Below are 14,366 nucleotides of genomic sequence, written 5' to 3' on the forward strand. Positions count from 1 at the left end.
GGAAGAGTTGGAGGCTGAGCTACAAGATGAAAACAGGATTACTCCTAAGAGTGCTCCAAAGAAAAAGAGAGTTCAAGCCAAATCTAAGATGCCTGAGGCTGCTAAGAGAAGAGAAGAAGAGCCTGTGCAAACATCAAAACCTTCTTCTCCAATCAAGGTAACCACAGTTGTACATCCAGATATCAACTATCATGAAGAGCCAATCATACCAAAGGAGGAGCCAATTGACCTTGAGAATATTCCAATTTCAGCTTTTCTTGTTCAAGAAACAACAAAGCCAAAAAAGAAAGGAAAAACAATGGCAAAGAAACAGACTAATGCTCCAAAACCTCCTAAAGAACCTGAGAATGAAGATGACTATCTTGTCATCACAAATATTGAAGAAATCTCAGAGCTTGAGCTGGACTTGAATGATTTGCATGAAGTAAGAGGAATAGAGTCAACATCCAAGCTACCTGAAAGACTTGCTTTCTCATACAAAAGTAAGGGTGATGTTACCTGGCCTCTTCACAGGGTTTTCAACACTGAAGGTTTCAGTTCTCTTACAAAGATCTATGCTGCAATGAAGAGAACAGGAGGCTTCACACCACCAGCTAAACAAATGGTGTTAAAGAGAATTCTAGAAATCAGGAAAGAGTGGAGTTCAAATACTAGCATGCCAAGAAGGCTGAAAATCCCCTACACTGGAAAGAAAATTCACCATTAGCAAACTCCAATCATGGAATTTAGGGACAGCCAGGGTGTTAGGAGATTCTTTAGACCTAAAGATCAACTCAAAGTTGCTAGTGTGAACACTCTGAAAACTCTTCAATCCAAGCTCAACAGACAAGATAGTGATGAATATTGGTTCTATAAAATCTTTCAGAAACAGATTGATATTCTTGAAGAAAAGCTTAAATCCAGAAGAAGAAGAACTTCCAGGAATAAGTGAACTGCTCAGTCTAGATCAGGAGCAAAATGATCTGTAAACTTTCTATCTCTTGCATTTAAATTTTTTACTTTGTTTTATTTGTGTTTTGTTATCATCAAGTGTAGAATTTATGTCTGCATCTTCTCCAGTGATAAATTGGGGGAGATGGTTAGGAATCAATAATTTTGATGATAACATAAACACTTTGTAACATGTTTTATTTAGAATCTTTATCAAAATTCAGTTGTAATTGTTATATTTCTTGTCCTTGAGAATTATCAACGGATGGATAGAATAGGATGCTTAATTGTAAATATCCAGTGCCATGTAATTTTATCTAAGTGAAGGATATTCAACTGATGAGTTGTAAAATTCAAGTAATGAAGATTGCACTGTGTTTCGACTGATGAAGACCAAGCATTCAACTGATGAAGACAAAGTGTTCAACTGATGAAGCTGAAGTATTCAACTGATGAGACTAGAACAGGGCTCAATCGATAAACTCTGTAATTCGTTCGATATATGAAGACACTTTCAACGGATGAAGCAAACATCCATTGAAAGTGACTAGAGCTTAATTCTGAAAAGTCACATGGATCGAATTGCACTAAAATAGACATGGAAGCCTGATTAGGACAATAAAGAAGAACCAGAAACATTCTTATCTCATGCAATGCAATCTGGATCAAATCAAGAATATGGTCAAAGATGAAGACATCACAGAAGGCTTGCATAAGACAAAGATGTGCAGCATAGTTTAGATTAGAGTGCTCAATGTGTATTCTAGTTAAACTGTGTAAAACTTGGAGTATATAACCAAGTTAGTAGCATCAATTGAACTTGTTCAATTTACTTGAGAGAAAATCTAGGAGTAAGAAAAAGTTCAAGTGTTGAACCTGCAGCTGTGAGAATTGTAATCAATCCACAGATTCTTCAATATAAAATCTCACCGGTGGATCATTCAATCCACCCGTATTTATAATACTTGGTGTTTTTGATTCTGTTGTTATAATTTTTCCATGTTCTTGAATCTTTTAAGTTTTTAAAAGATTGTATTCAACCCCCCTTCTCCGGGAGCATGTTGAAAGGGGGACTGTCAAGCTAATCTATGTGCTTACAGAAAAGCAACTTGCTGATATCTTCACGAAGCCATTAGATGAAACCACCTTCAACAGATTGGTGAGTGAGCTCAGAATGCTAAATATGGTAACTCACTAGTTTGTAAATATTTTTTTAAGCTTACGACAGCAACTTGGAAACTTGCTGTTACGAGATATTTTCGTTATGTCTTATTTGGATTATTTGATAACTTGACAGTATGTGATATGGATGTATATTTGTCTAATGCTTATCTGTCTTGTTTTAAAAAATTTCTAAAATAAAAGACGTAATGATGTACATTTCTTATGTGGTCTAATCTGATTAGAGATTTACTACACGCCTATTGGTTTTGTAGGGGTTGACTATTGAGTTCCGAGACATTTCATTAATTTAAATTGAATGGGTAGTTATAAGGGTAATACACCTAAGTGACCTTTAGTTAAAAGCCCTTATCAATTTTGCATATAAATAGAACCCGCCTCTTAGTCGTCTTTCACACCTCTCAAACCCTACTCTCTCCCATAAGATAATTTCAAAGCCTTCTTCCTCAAGCCAGGAGATCGTTCTCAAAGAAGAATTAATCATTGAAGGAGAAATCCAAGTTCGAAAAGGATGTTGATGACTTCTTCGGTAAATAGAACAAGCGCATTGAGGATGAAAATGATTTGTTTCAAAGAGGAGATAGGTTAAGGGATAATATGGACATTATGGCTCACAAAGTGAAAATGGAGACCCTTATCGTGGAGGCCAAAGTGGAAGCTCTGAAGAAATTTCATGAGATTTTTAAGGGGTTTCCAAGCGATAAGGATGATTCTGTTGAAAATAAGAATAGTAGACTAGGATGAGTTATGGAAGTTGTTATGTTTGTCTTGATCTTTATCAATAAAATGACTGATGTTTGATGCTAAATCTTTGTCTTAGATTTTTGTGTTATATTTTTTGATTTTTTGAGATTAATCGCCTGTTCATATTCTCATATATTTCCTTTATTGTTCTAGCATGCATTACTCTCTTCTTCGTGTAATCCCTTTCCAGACGCAGCGAATAAAAGCAAGAACGGGCTTGCCTTTCAACAAGCTTACTTCTCGGAGGCAGGATTTGAACCTACAATCCTCAGATCATGAGTCTGATGAGTTAACCATTCCTCTACTCCGATGGACAAGTTATACGAATAGAATTAGAAAAGCCATCATTAACGCAAACAAGGCAATAGCTTCAGTAAGTGCAAAGCCCAAGATTGCGTAACCGAACAGTTGTTTTGACAAAGACGTATTGCGTGCTAAACAACCCGGGAGCGGGATACAAATGATTCTAGAAGAGACAGGTAACATTATATCATAAACCTAATAGACCGAGGAGAAGAGCTTGAGAATTAATTTATTTCTTACGATATTTTCTTTTTGCACCTTAGTCTGCATTAGCTACACTTGCCGTAGGGCTACAATAGCGACTTTAGGGCTATTCCAGTCAAGTTTCCCATAGGGTAGTAGGGTAGTAGGGTAACACCTATGGAGTCCTATTCTTGCGATAAAACGCTAAATATTAGCCATAGAATGTATTTGATTCAAAGCCAGACTGGTCAGAATGAAATAGCTCTTTCAGCTTTTCTAGTGCCTACGGATCATCCAGGTCTTTGATCCGCTTAATAAAGGGTTCATTCTTTGTTTGTTGTTGCGTATAATCAGTCTTATCTTCTCTTTCTCTTCTAGAATCATTTCTATCCCGTTCTCGCGCACTTCTATCAATGGTATTAGTAGAAGAATCATAAGAAGTGCTATCATAGTAGCTGCCATTGCCATATGAACGAACATAACTGTTCATAAAACTGATTTAAAATGACTTGAACATTTAAATAAAATTAATCCATAAATTTAATCTAGACAGTCAGATATATGTTATTGAAACTACTGTCAGCCATATTCTGACTGTTCATTTAATGCATAACAATCATATGCTTGACAGCAATTTTCAAAGGTACTGTCAAAGTAAATTTAAAGGATTTAACATTTAAATAATTAAGTCATGACAACAACTTTCCATGACCGTTCCACTGTCATGAAAACATGCTGTCAAATCCCTGTTTTACTAATGTTTTAACTAAGTGTACAGGAAATTGTGTTGAGTAAATGGAAGATGTCAAAACCAAAACAGAAATTACTTTCCACGAGGTCTGACAAGTTACCATCCCATGAACAAGCCGTATTTTTTTCTCTCCAACAAAAAGTAACCAGTCACATTTTCGCATCCAACGGTTATCAAAAATACTACACATATAGCAAAACAAAAACGTCTTTCACAACTTCCCTCCTAATTCCAATCGACGTTCTTGCTTATTCTCTTTCAACTTTGAATCTCTCTCTCCTACTCAACATTAAACTTTTTGAATCTTGAAATCAACACAAATGGCACCCAAAGTTGCTAATGTTCCAACCAACTATGCTGGTATTCAAAGTGCTGAAGAAGCGATTGGATGCTTTCAAGGAATAGTGTTACTTATGAATAACTCTAACCTAAAGATCCCATCACCGTAAAGCAACTGATTAACATGGATAGATTGGAGCAATTCTGGGGAACTGCTAAGAACAAAGGCAGTGATGAGGATCCTAGCGTTGAATTCGAGATTGACGGCAAAGTGCACATTCTAACCGTCAAGAATATCAATGAAGCTTTTGGAACCAATATTGCAGATGATGAATCCTATAGGGATCTTGCAGATGATGCAACTCTGACAAAGTTCTTCCGAAAGATCGGGTATGCTGGTCCAGTTCTTAATGAAGAATCAACCGAATGGTATCCTACCGGTGAGATGGACAGAAAGCACCTGAGGAAAGAGTGGAACATTCTCTTTGATGCCATGGTGAAGATTTTCTCTACCAAGACATCTGGTTGAAATGGCATTCCATCTTATATAAGGAAGCTTACTCATTCAATGGTTCATGGGTACAAGGTGAACGTGGGTAAGATGATCATGGCTCAACTTCGTTCTGCCATTATCAGAAAGGTATCAATCTACCCTCGCTTTGTCACTATGTTTCTGAATAGTGTTTGTGGTACTGTTTCAAATGCTCCCAAGACAAAGGAGTGTTTTGTTTTGAAAAAAATACACACACTGCACTCATTAATTCAGACCCACATAATGACATGAGACTGCACTACACAAAGCGCATGAGTGACCAAATGACCAACCTTGGTTCCTCATTCACAGATAACCCAGTTATCATTTCTCTTGAGGATGAAGCTGGAGTAGACCCAACTCAAGCTAACCCACATTCTTCCCCATACATTCCACCTAAAAATTCAAGACTACCTAAATCCCTTCAAAAGACCCAAACAGTTCCTCAGAAATGAACCATGGAAGCCGGTGAAGTGGATAGTGAGAATATAGAGGGGGAAACTACACAAGATGCAACAAATAAGGATGGCAATGTAATTGAAACCATAGTAACTCCTTCTGAGCCTAAGGCGAAGAGAGCTAGGAGAACCAAAGTTACTGCCAGCCATGTTGCATCCTCCCAAAAGGTTGTAGACATTACACAGGAAGAAAACATATCTCTGGGTGTCTCTTCTCAACAAAAGACATCTATTGAAGTTGTCCTGTCACCCAAGGAATCTTTTATAGAGTCTGCATAAACTCAGATACCCACATCTGAGAAGCCTACGCTTGTAGAAACACACGTAAAGTAGGACACAGTGAGGTATCATCTCCCATGACAATTGATGAGCCATAATTTACCTTTGTGACTCAGCCCCTAATCAGTTCTGAGATTTTATCTTCTATTTGTCCTACATCTCTTCTTCCTTCTTTAACCTATCAGATGTTGATCTTCCATTTTGATATCTTGGAAGAGCCCCAATCAAGTGGTCCACAAGAACCCATTGCTCAAAGTGTAATGGACACCACACCTATAAACACTGAGGTTGATCCAGGTAGAATCCAGTCAGAAAATGAAATAACCACTACCTCGATCAATCTCCTCTTTGCAAATTTTCCCATAAAAGTTGCTGTCACAGCCTCTATAGGTGTTAATAACTCTGCAGGTACATTAGCTTCATCTGTTGTCACTTCAATACCTGTTGTCAACAGCCCTCTTGTTGTCAAAGCCTATACTGTTGTCTTCACTCAGACTGCCACTATTGTATCTACACAGCCTGCTGTCACCTCCTTGAAGCATCCTCTTCTTGATGTAATTGTTGAGGATGATACTGATGATGAACATGTTCCTATTTCTACTCTAATCAAAGTTAAAAAACGACCTTCCTCTTCTATGCATATCAGTACTGCTCATACTCATGCATCTCGGGTGAGTGAGGGAGAGAAAAGGAAAAGAGGGATAAAAGAACAGAGAGACAGAGTATAAAATGAGAGGCAACCAAATGTGCTCGCGAAAGGAGAGGGACTTGAGCATGTCCAGAGTGAACCTGAGGGAGCCAAAATTTTAAAGGCACTAGGCCTTGAGAGCTCAACTGTGAGATGTGATGAGATCACTTTAAAATACATTGAGAGTGAAGGAACCCCAACAGCCTCCAGGCCCTAGTTTCTTCCTTTAATTCCTCAAAGATTGCGAACTGGTGTCCCTGCTATTCAAGCATCCTCCAGTTTATCTTCCTTGGAAGAGAAAGTGTCTGTCATGAGTACCAAATTAGACCGCCTTTCTTAGTCTGTTGCTGACAGATTCTCCAAGATTCATGCTGCACTGGAATCTTTCTCTGTATTTCTACATGCTGCCAACTTACCTAAGTGGGAGAAAAATGATAGATCAGATGATCAGGGTACCAAGTGTGGTAGGTCAGATGATAAAGGTAATGAAGACGAACCTTCAAAGGAATCACAAGGTGGATCTAGCATAAAGGAGTAAGGGGAAGCCAGTGCTAATGGAACTAGTAGAGGAGAACAAGAAGCATCTGCTCAGGGGGAGCAAGGTGAAGCAACTGAGGGGGAGCAAAGGAATGATGCCTCTAACAGTCAAAGGGAACATGGAGCATCTGCTGAGGGGTAGCATAAAACAGTTGAGATGGTGATTGATGGAGAGAAGGTGCTGGCTTCAAAAGCTCTTGCTGAAGAAATGAAAAGAAGTGAAGTTGCAAGTAAAATTGTAACAGTTAGCATAACTATTTTGCCTCCACTTACAATTAGGGAGCCTGCATCTGGAAGCTCTGCTTTGGACAGGAGATTCAGACAGAGAGAATCAAAAATTGCTAGAGGCAAAGGAAAGGGAAAACTTGTTGAATGAGCAGATGAATTTCATGCTTATGGAGATGGTGAAGAATTTGATTCGGAGCAAGCTATGGTCATCATGATCAGTGATAATGAAACTGGTCTGATAGAATCAAAGAACAAGTTGCAGACTTCTGTGTCAAAGTCAATAAAAAACACAGGTGGTTTGTATATGTTTACTTGAGGTCTCAACATACATTGGACGCTGTTGTGAGAGGAATTGATACAACACCCCCAGAACCGTATAGCACAATTATAGGGATATCTATTACAACTACGAAAATCACGGCTAGCTCATAGGGGCTACCGTTAACATAAACTAAATAGAAACAAATGGAAAACAAGTGTGTTTAAGGGCTGAGCTTGCAAAGAACCAAACAACGAGGCCGGAATTGTGGAATTCCGTCCTGCAATTGCTTGGAAATATACGTCACAAAGGTTACACATGCCTCTCTTTAGAGTGTAGAACTCGTGAGTTTATGAATCCGAAATTCGTTACTTTGCAAGGTGCCTACATACCCTATTTATAGGGATCAAGCCCATGTAGTTCTCGATTTAGGACTCTGAAGAGATAAGCTCTTATCCCTTCTAGTTTAGGATAAAACAACTTCCTGTTGTAGTTATCTAGCGGCATCCCACTCCAAGTAGGTCACTCGAAGCCTTCATCTTGCATGACTATCTGAATATCCATGAATTATCTCCACTTGATCGTAATTATCTTCATAATAAATGTATTTATCCCTTAATTTGCAGATAAACGATAGCTGATATACTCCCAATATACTTCCAATTCGTCCTCCTAGAAACAAGGAAGAAGAGTCCTGCTTGGAGTCTGCCTGCCATCCTGCCCAGGCGGCGGAAGCCCTGCCAGCGGTATCCCCTAACTGCAGCCCTGTGGCTGCAAGCCAGGATGCACTTAGCAGTAACCCCTAGCAGAGGTAACCCCTAAAGCGCCTTCGGGTGCAACCCCATTATGACGGCAACCTTCACTATGCCCCCAATGCAAGTCCGTATGCCTTCTTATATGTCTTCTGTGGTTCACCCAGCCATGGTGAAGCCCATTATCCTTAACCAGATAACTCCAGTAAGCCCAAGTAAAGCCCAAATAAAATGATGGGCTATAAAATAAGCCCAGGGAGATTTTATGGCACAACAACCACCCCCCGGTTCCTTGAAGTATTAAATACGAGAGGAACCTAATAACGGTAACCCTCACTTATCCAGCTGCAAGCCCCTGAATTATGCTAGGGGTTAATCGTAAATTATTTCTAAGCTTACGTGGGCTCAGCCCGGTGTAAGAAACAAGAAATAACTCAGATATACTTTCCACACATAATTATAAAACCAATTATATTAATTCACTGCAACCACCACAAGCCTTGAATATTTGTTCCAAAATAATTAGAATTATCTTCCAAAAATCTGCTCGAGCTTCCGCAATTTTTGCTCCACCTTTTCAGTTTCCCGCGTGTGTCACGTCAACTTGTGATAAGGCTGATCCCAAGGATTTCGGGGTTTAATTTAAATTCAAATTGATTTGAATTGTAACAAAAAATCCCTAATTAGGTGGTGCAGCCGTAGAGTCCTAGCATGCCTCCACCTCTTCAGCCACCCACCTAGGTCTCGGGAACCCCTGGCTCATCAAAGCTACCTCCACGCCAAGCCAGTCACGGCACGCCACCTGGCGTAGCTGTTCCCCACTTTCCACTGCTATATATATACACACACCAAGCCTCACTCTTCTTTTCTTTTATCTCTTAAACTCTTCACTTCACACTCTCTCTTCCGACCGAAACACTTCCAGGCGCAACTTGCTCTTTCTCTCCGGCGCTTTCTTCCCCGACTCTCACCGACCTCCGACCAAAGGTATGCCCTTTTAACTTCTTCTTCGTTTTTTCAACGCATTTTCACCATGTCTGAAACTAAGTGTTTATAGGATCCATGCTCGATTTTCTTTTTTTCTTTTTGACTGTTCACCTTGGCATGCGTGCACACACCCACATTTGCCTCACTTGATGTCATTATGTCAGATTGAACTGCTAATTCGCTCTGCATGTTTGTATAATCGATTGCACACATTAATCTTTTGAATGTGCACACACCACTGGCTTCAATCGACTTCGATTAGGCCTTGATTTTTTTCCGACTGAGTTGTCGCCCTCGGCATTATTGCGTTGCTTTGAAGCCATGATCGTAGCCCTAGACTATAAACCCTAGGTTCCCAATCGCCTCCAAGGGGAAACCCCTCTTTTACAATCGAACCCCTTTTCATGCCCTTTATCTGCTTTGAATGCGTTGTGGTGTGATTTGCTTACTATGTCTGTTTAGCTTGTAGCCTAGGGTGATTATTGGATGTTGGTTGTTGTGGTTGAGGTTAGGGTTAGGATCAGGCTTCTCGCTCTGGGTCCCTTGTTAGGCTTCCCGGAGAAGACGAACCGTCATCCGTAGCCCGTGCCACTTCCTTTGGGGGAGGTAGTCCCCTTACACTTTAGGGCTCCAACTGAAGCCTTTCCATTCCCACTTCACACCCGTAGGGCTCCACCTTTGCAGCCCAGCCTTTCGCAGGCCCTTTTTCCTTTTCTTTTCTTTTTTTTCGACCCCTTCACCTCCTGTTGTGTCCTCTGTTAACCCATCCTTTCCTCTTGTAGATGTCTCAAGGATCCATGTCTCCTCACTCGTCCCAATCTGCCACCAGCAAGGCTTCCGCTGTCATTGTTGACACGGGATCTTCATTTAGCCTAGACCTTCAACCTGATCAACCGCTCTTGGGGGTTAGCTCTAGGATCCGCTCCAAGCGCAGCTCGGTGGTGAAAGAGCTCAATTGGACCACCTCTGAGTCCAGCCAAGCGGATGGGACCCCGGGCCCCCCGCTGGACCCTGCTGTTGAAGCCCTCGAGGGGAACCCCGAGGAGGCTGAACGGGAAGCTGAGGTTTCCGTGGAGGTGATCGAGCCTCCAGCTGTAGTCCTGGCCTGCGAGTACATGGACTCCATCTTGACTTCTGCCCGGCTACAGCCCCTCTTGGAGTCCTGCAACCCTGTTTGTACCCTGGTGATTCCGAAGCCAGGAGAGAGGTGTCACGGCTTCGACACCCTCAAGCCGGGCACTGACTACCCCAAGGCTGTGCTCTCCGCCCAGTTCTTCAGGCTGGGCTTGTCTCTCCCCCTCCATCCTTTCATCCTGGAGATCTTGGACTTCAATGAGGTCTCCCCCATGCAGCTTACCCCCAACTCCTACCGTATGGCGGTCTGCCTGTACATCCTCTACGACATCCACCATGGGGTGAGGATGTCTGCTTTGGAGTTGGGCTGGTTCTTACAGTTGACACTCACTGGGAGGACCCCAGGATTCTTCTACCTTACTGCCTGGAACATCCATCACAAGAAGGGCATCAAGGGCAACCGCCAGTCGATGTCAGACTGGCAGAAGCTCTTCCTTTACTGCTACGACTGTCCAGTCTACAGAAAGGACTTCAACCTCTTCCCCAGTAAGCCAATTTTCCCCTTGTCCACTGTCCGGTTTAGCTTTTTAGGGTTCCTGTTTGGTATTCTTATACTTGTATATGTTGTAGACATGCCAGCGCAGACCTCTTTGGCGGGAGAGTCCCTTGAGAGGGCCAAGCACGTGTTGGGGCTTTCCACCAAGTTGGGTGATGGCTCCAGCCTGCTAACTCCGGAGAATCTGGAGAGGCTTGGATTTTCCACTACGGCGGTTGATGCATCCCCCGTTGACGAGGGGGGTGCAGGTATTGAAGGGGATGGAAGCCCAGGTTTCTCCTTAGCTTGCGACCCTGAAATTGTTTGCCTTAGATGATATGTGTCTTTTAGATTTCCTGTTATACATCCTGCATGCTTCATAACTTTTATGTCATCTGCTATGCTTGCATCTTGTTGTTTCCCCATTATTAATTGCATAGTTTCTGACTGTTTTCCTTCGTTTTCTTCCGCAGATATGGCTGCCAATATTCCCAGATTTGTCAAGCGCTCCACCAAATACGAGGACCTCTTCGGAGAGGCCTCCGGTTCGCAGGCTCCCCTTCCTGCCAAGCCACTCTCCCAGCTTCCTGCTCCGTCTCTTGACCAGAAGATGACCTCTTGTGGGAGTCGCAAGGGGGACCCCTCCAAAGCTGGGGAGGTGGGGTCTTCAGCTGAAGGCCGCTCCAGTAAGAAGCGCAGGGTGGCCCTGGCACGTAGCTCTCCTGCATCCTCCTCCACTCAGAAGACTCAGCTCTTCCAGCGGATGCTCTCCGACCAGATCCTCGAGGCTACCATCCGGGAGTGGGATAGGCTTTCCATTGCTGAGGCCACCCGTGACAAGGTGGTGGCCAATGCTAAAAGCTTGTTCCTAGACCTGAAGATGGGGGAACATGTTGCTGACACGGCCCAGGTCAATGAAACCATGAGGGCAGAGCTGAAGCAGGCCAAAGTTGATCTGGCTTCCACCGTTAAGGAGAGGGATGCCTTTCAGAAGGCTAACCTCCAATTCAAGGAGGCGGAGACCAGGGTCCAGCAGCTGAAGGAGGAGGATATGGTGAGGGGGCTCGAGGAGGAGGTTGAAGGCCTGCGCAGGCAGGTTAAGGAGCTGGAGTTGCAGGTGTGGGGTTTTCAAGATGCGGCAGCTGCTGTCAGAGCGGGGAGGAAAGACGGGGAGGCCACCATTTTCGAAGCTGGGGTCGCCGCAGGCATCAAGGACTGCGTTAAATCGGCCTACAGGTTCTTCCCCGAGAATAACTGGGCAAAATTGGCGCCTGATGCTGCGGTAGCCCTGGAGGAGGCGAAGGCCGAGGATGAGGTCGGCCTAGACAAGGTCCTGGCTACTTCCCAGGGTCTCTCCGGAGATGGCGGCGATAAGCGGGTTGCGGCTGAAGACGAGCCAAAGCCCGCAGAGCTGATTTCTGCGGGTCTTGTGGTGACGCCCCCGGAAGGGGTTCCGGCCGCAGCCCTGGCGGTAGCCCAGACCTCTCAGGATCCCCCTGCCGTCGACGAGAAGGACTCATCCTCCCTTGCTGCTCCTTAATCTCCTTTCCCTCTATTTAATCAACCTTTTAATTATGAATTTTTGCTTGGCGCTTGTCGTCATGAATTGAATAATTTTGGATGAGGGTGCGGGCACCTCCGAATGCTCCGCAAGATATTTTATTTTGATAGGGACTCCTCCTGTTGGTGCGGGGAGGAATTTTCCCTCGCTATTTATGCCAACTGCTTTAATTTCCTTCATTCCTTGTCTTGTATGATTCTCTTTATGTTTCTCTTAATGTCGTACGTGCTTGTCATCTAATCCTTCCGTGCAGGTAGAAAGAACAAATACAGGGGGTAATCGTTGTGTTGAGAGTGTTTGTATTGTCCAACTTCTGGGGGTTGCGACCCTTGATACTCTGTTCTTCAGGGTCGTTTCCTTCTTTGAGAATGTATGTCGACGTAACTATGTTAACTCCCCGATAGTGTAAAAGTACTTAATCTTTAATAATCCATCCAAGAATAAGTGAACTCGACCTTATGTAAAAGCTTTGTGTTGGGGCTTCACCCGTAAGCCCCAAGTGTGAGCCTCAAAAGATATCCTTGGGCGTTAACCTTAAAGTGATCCCCAGATGTAAGCTTTTAAAATAATCTCCAAGTGTAAGCTTCAAGCTAATTTCACAAAGTAAGCCTTGTAGTAATTCCGCCAAGTGAGCCTTGAGAGCCTGGATAGGCTTTAAACTCGAAAGCCTCGATAGGCCTTCAGCCTTGAAAGCCTTGATGGGCTTTAACCTTGAAGGGCCACCGTAAGCCCAAAACTTTAAAAGCTTTAAAAGCTTTAAACCCTGAAAGCTTTGATAAGCTTTAGCCTTCAAAGCCTTGATAGGCTTTAAACCTTGAAGGGCTACTGTAAGCCCAAAACCTTGAAAGCTTGAAAAGCTTTAAACCTTGAAATCTTTGATAAGCTTTAGCCTTGAAAGCCTTGATAGGCTTTAAACCTTGAAGGGCTACTGTAAGCACAAAACCTTGAAAGCTTGAAAAGCTTTAAACCTTGAAAGCTTTGATAAGCTTTAGTCTTGAAAGCCTTGATAGGCTTTAAACCTTGAAGTGCTACTGTAAGCCCAAAACCTTGAAAGCTTGAAAATCTTTAAACCTTGAAAGCTTTGATAAGCTTTAGCCTTGAAAGCCTTGATAGGCTTTAAACCTTGAAGGGCTACTGTAAGCCCAAAACCTTGAAAGCTTGAAAAGCTTTAAACCTTGAAAGCTTTGATAAGCTTTATCCTTGAAAGCCTTGATAGGCTTTAAACCTTGAAGGGCTACTGTAAGCCCAAAACCTTGAAAGCTTGAAAAGCTTTAAACCTTGAAAGCTTTGATAAGCTTTAGCCTTGAAAGCTTTGATAAGCTTTAAACCTTGTAGGGCTACTGTAAGCCCAAAACCTTGCAAGCTTGAAAAGCTTGAAACCTTGAAAGCTTTGATAAGCTTTAAACCTTGAAAGCCTTGATAGGCTTTCCTTCCAATCAGTGCAGCCGAGTTGTTGAGTTTTGATGTTTTCGATTTCCAATTCCAATTTTAAGCCAAGTAATGTTTAATGGTATGCCTACTACCCCCCGAGTTCTTTAGCATAATTACAATTATGGTGGAGAATTAGATGCAATTGAAACCCTAAATACTTTTTAAAACATACATGAAGTATTCAATTAACAATCATGGTAAGCAAGCAAGCATATACAACATTTTTGTAACGGAAAACTGCGAAATTTTATTGAATAACATGGTAAAAAGTTGACATAGCATAATTTTGGGGGGTGTAAAGACACCACCCCCCGAGCATCCTAGCAAATAAAACAAATAGTAGCCTGATAATTTTCCTAAAAGCATAGCGATTACAACTAATAAACCGCCTTTATTGTCCTGACCCTTAAGCCGAAGCCTACAGAAATACTACCCGGGTGAAGCTACTGGTAATACCTCTTTAAGTGTTGGGCGTTCCATGCCCGTGGTATGAGTCTTCCATCCATGTCTGTAAGGTGATAGGTACCTTCCCAAAGCACTGTCTTGATGATGTATGGGACTTCCCATTTTGCACCGAGGGCTCCATGAGCGAGAACCCTCATGTTAGGCATCATCTTTCTGAGAACCAGGTCCCCCGTTTTGAGAGGTCGAGCCCTCACTTTCTTATCAAAAT

This window comes from Daucus carota, chromosome 1, assembly GCF_001625215.2.
Source record: "Daucus carota subsp. sativus chromosome 1, DH1 v3.0, whole genome shotgun sequence".
Lineage (NCBI taxonomy): Eukaryota > Viridiplantae > Streptophyta > Magnoliopsida > Apiales > Apiaceae > Daucus > Daucus carota.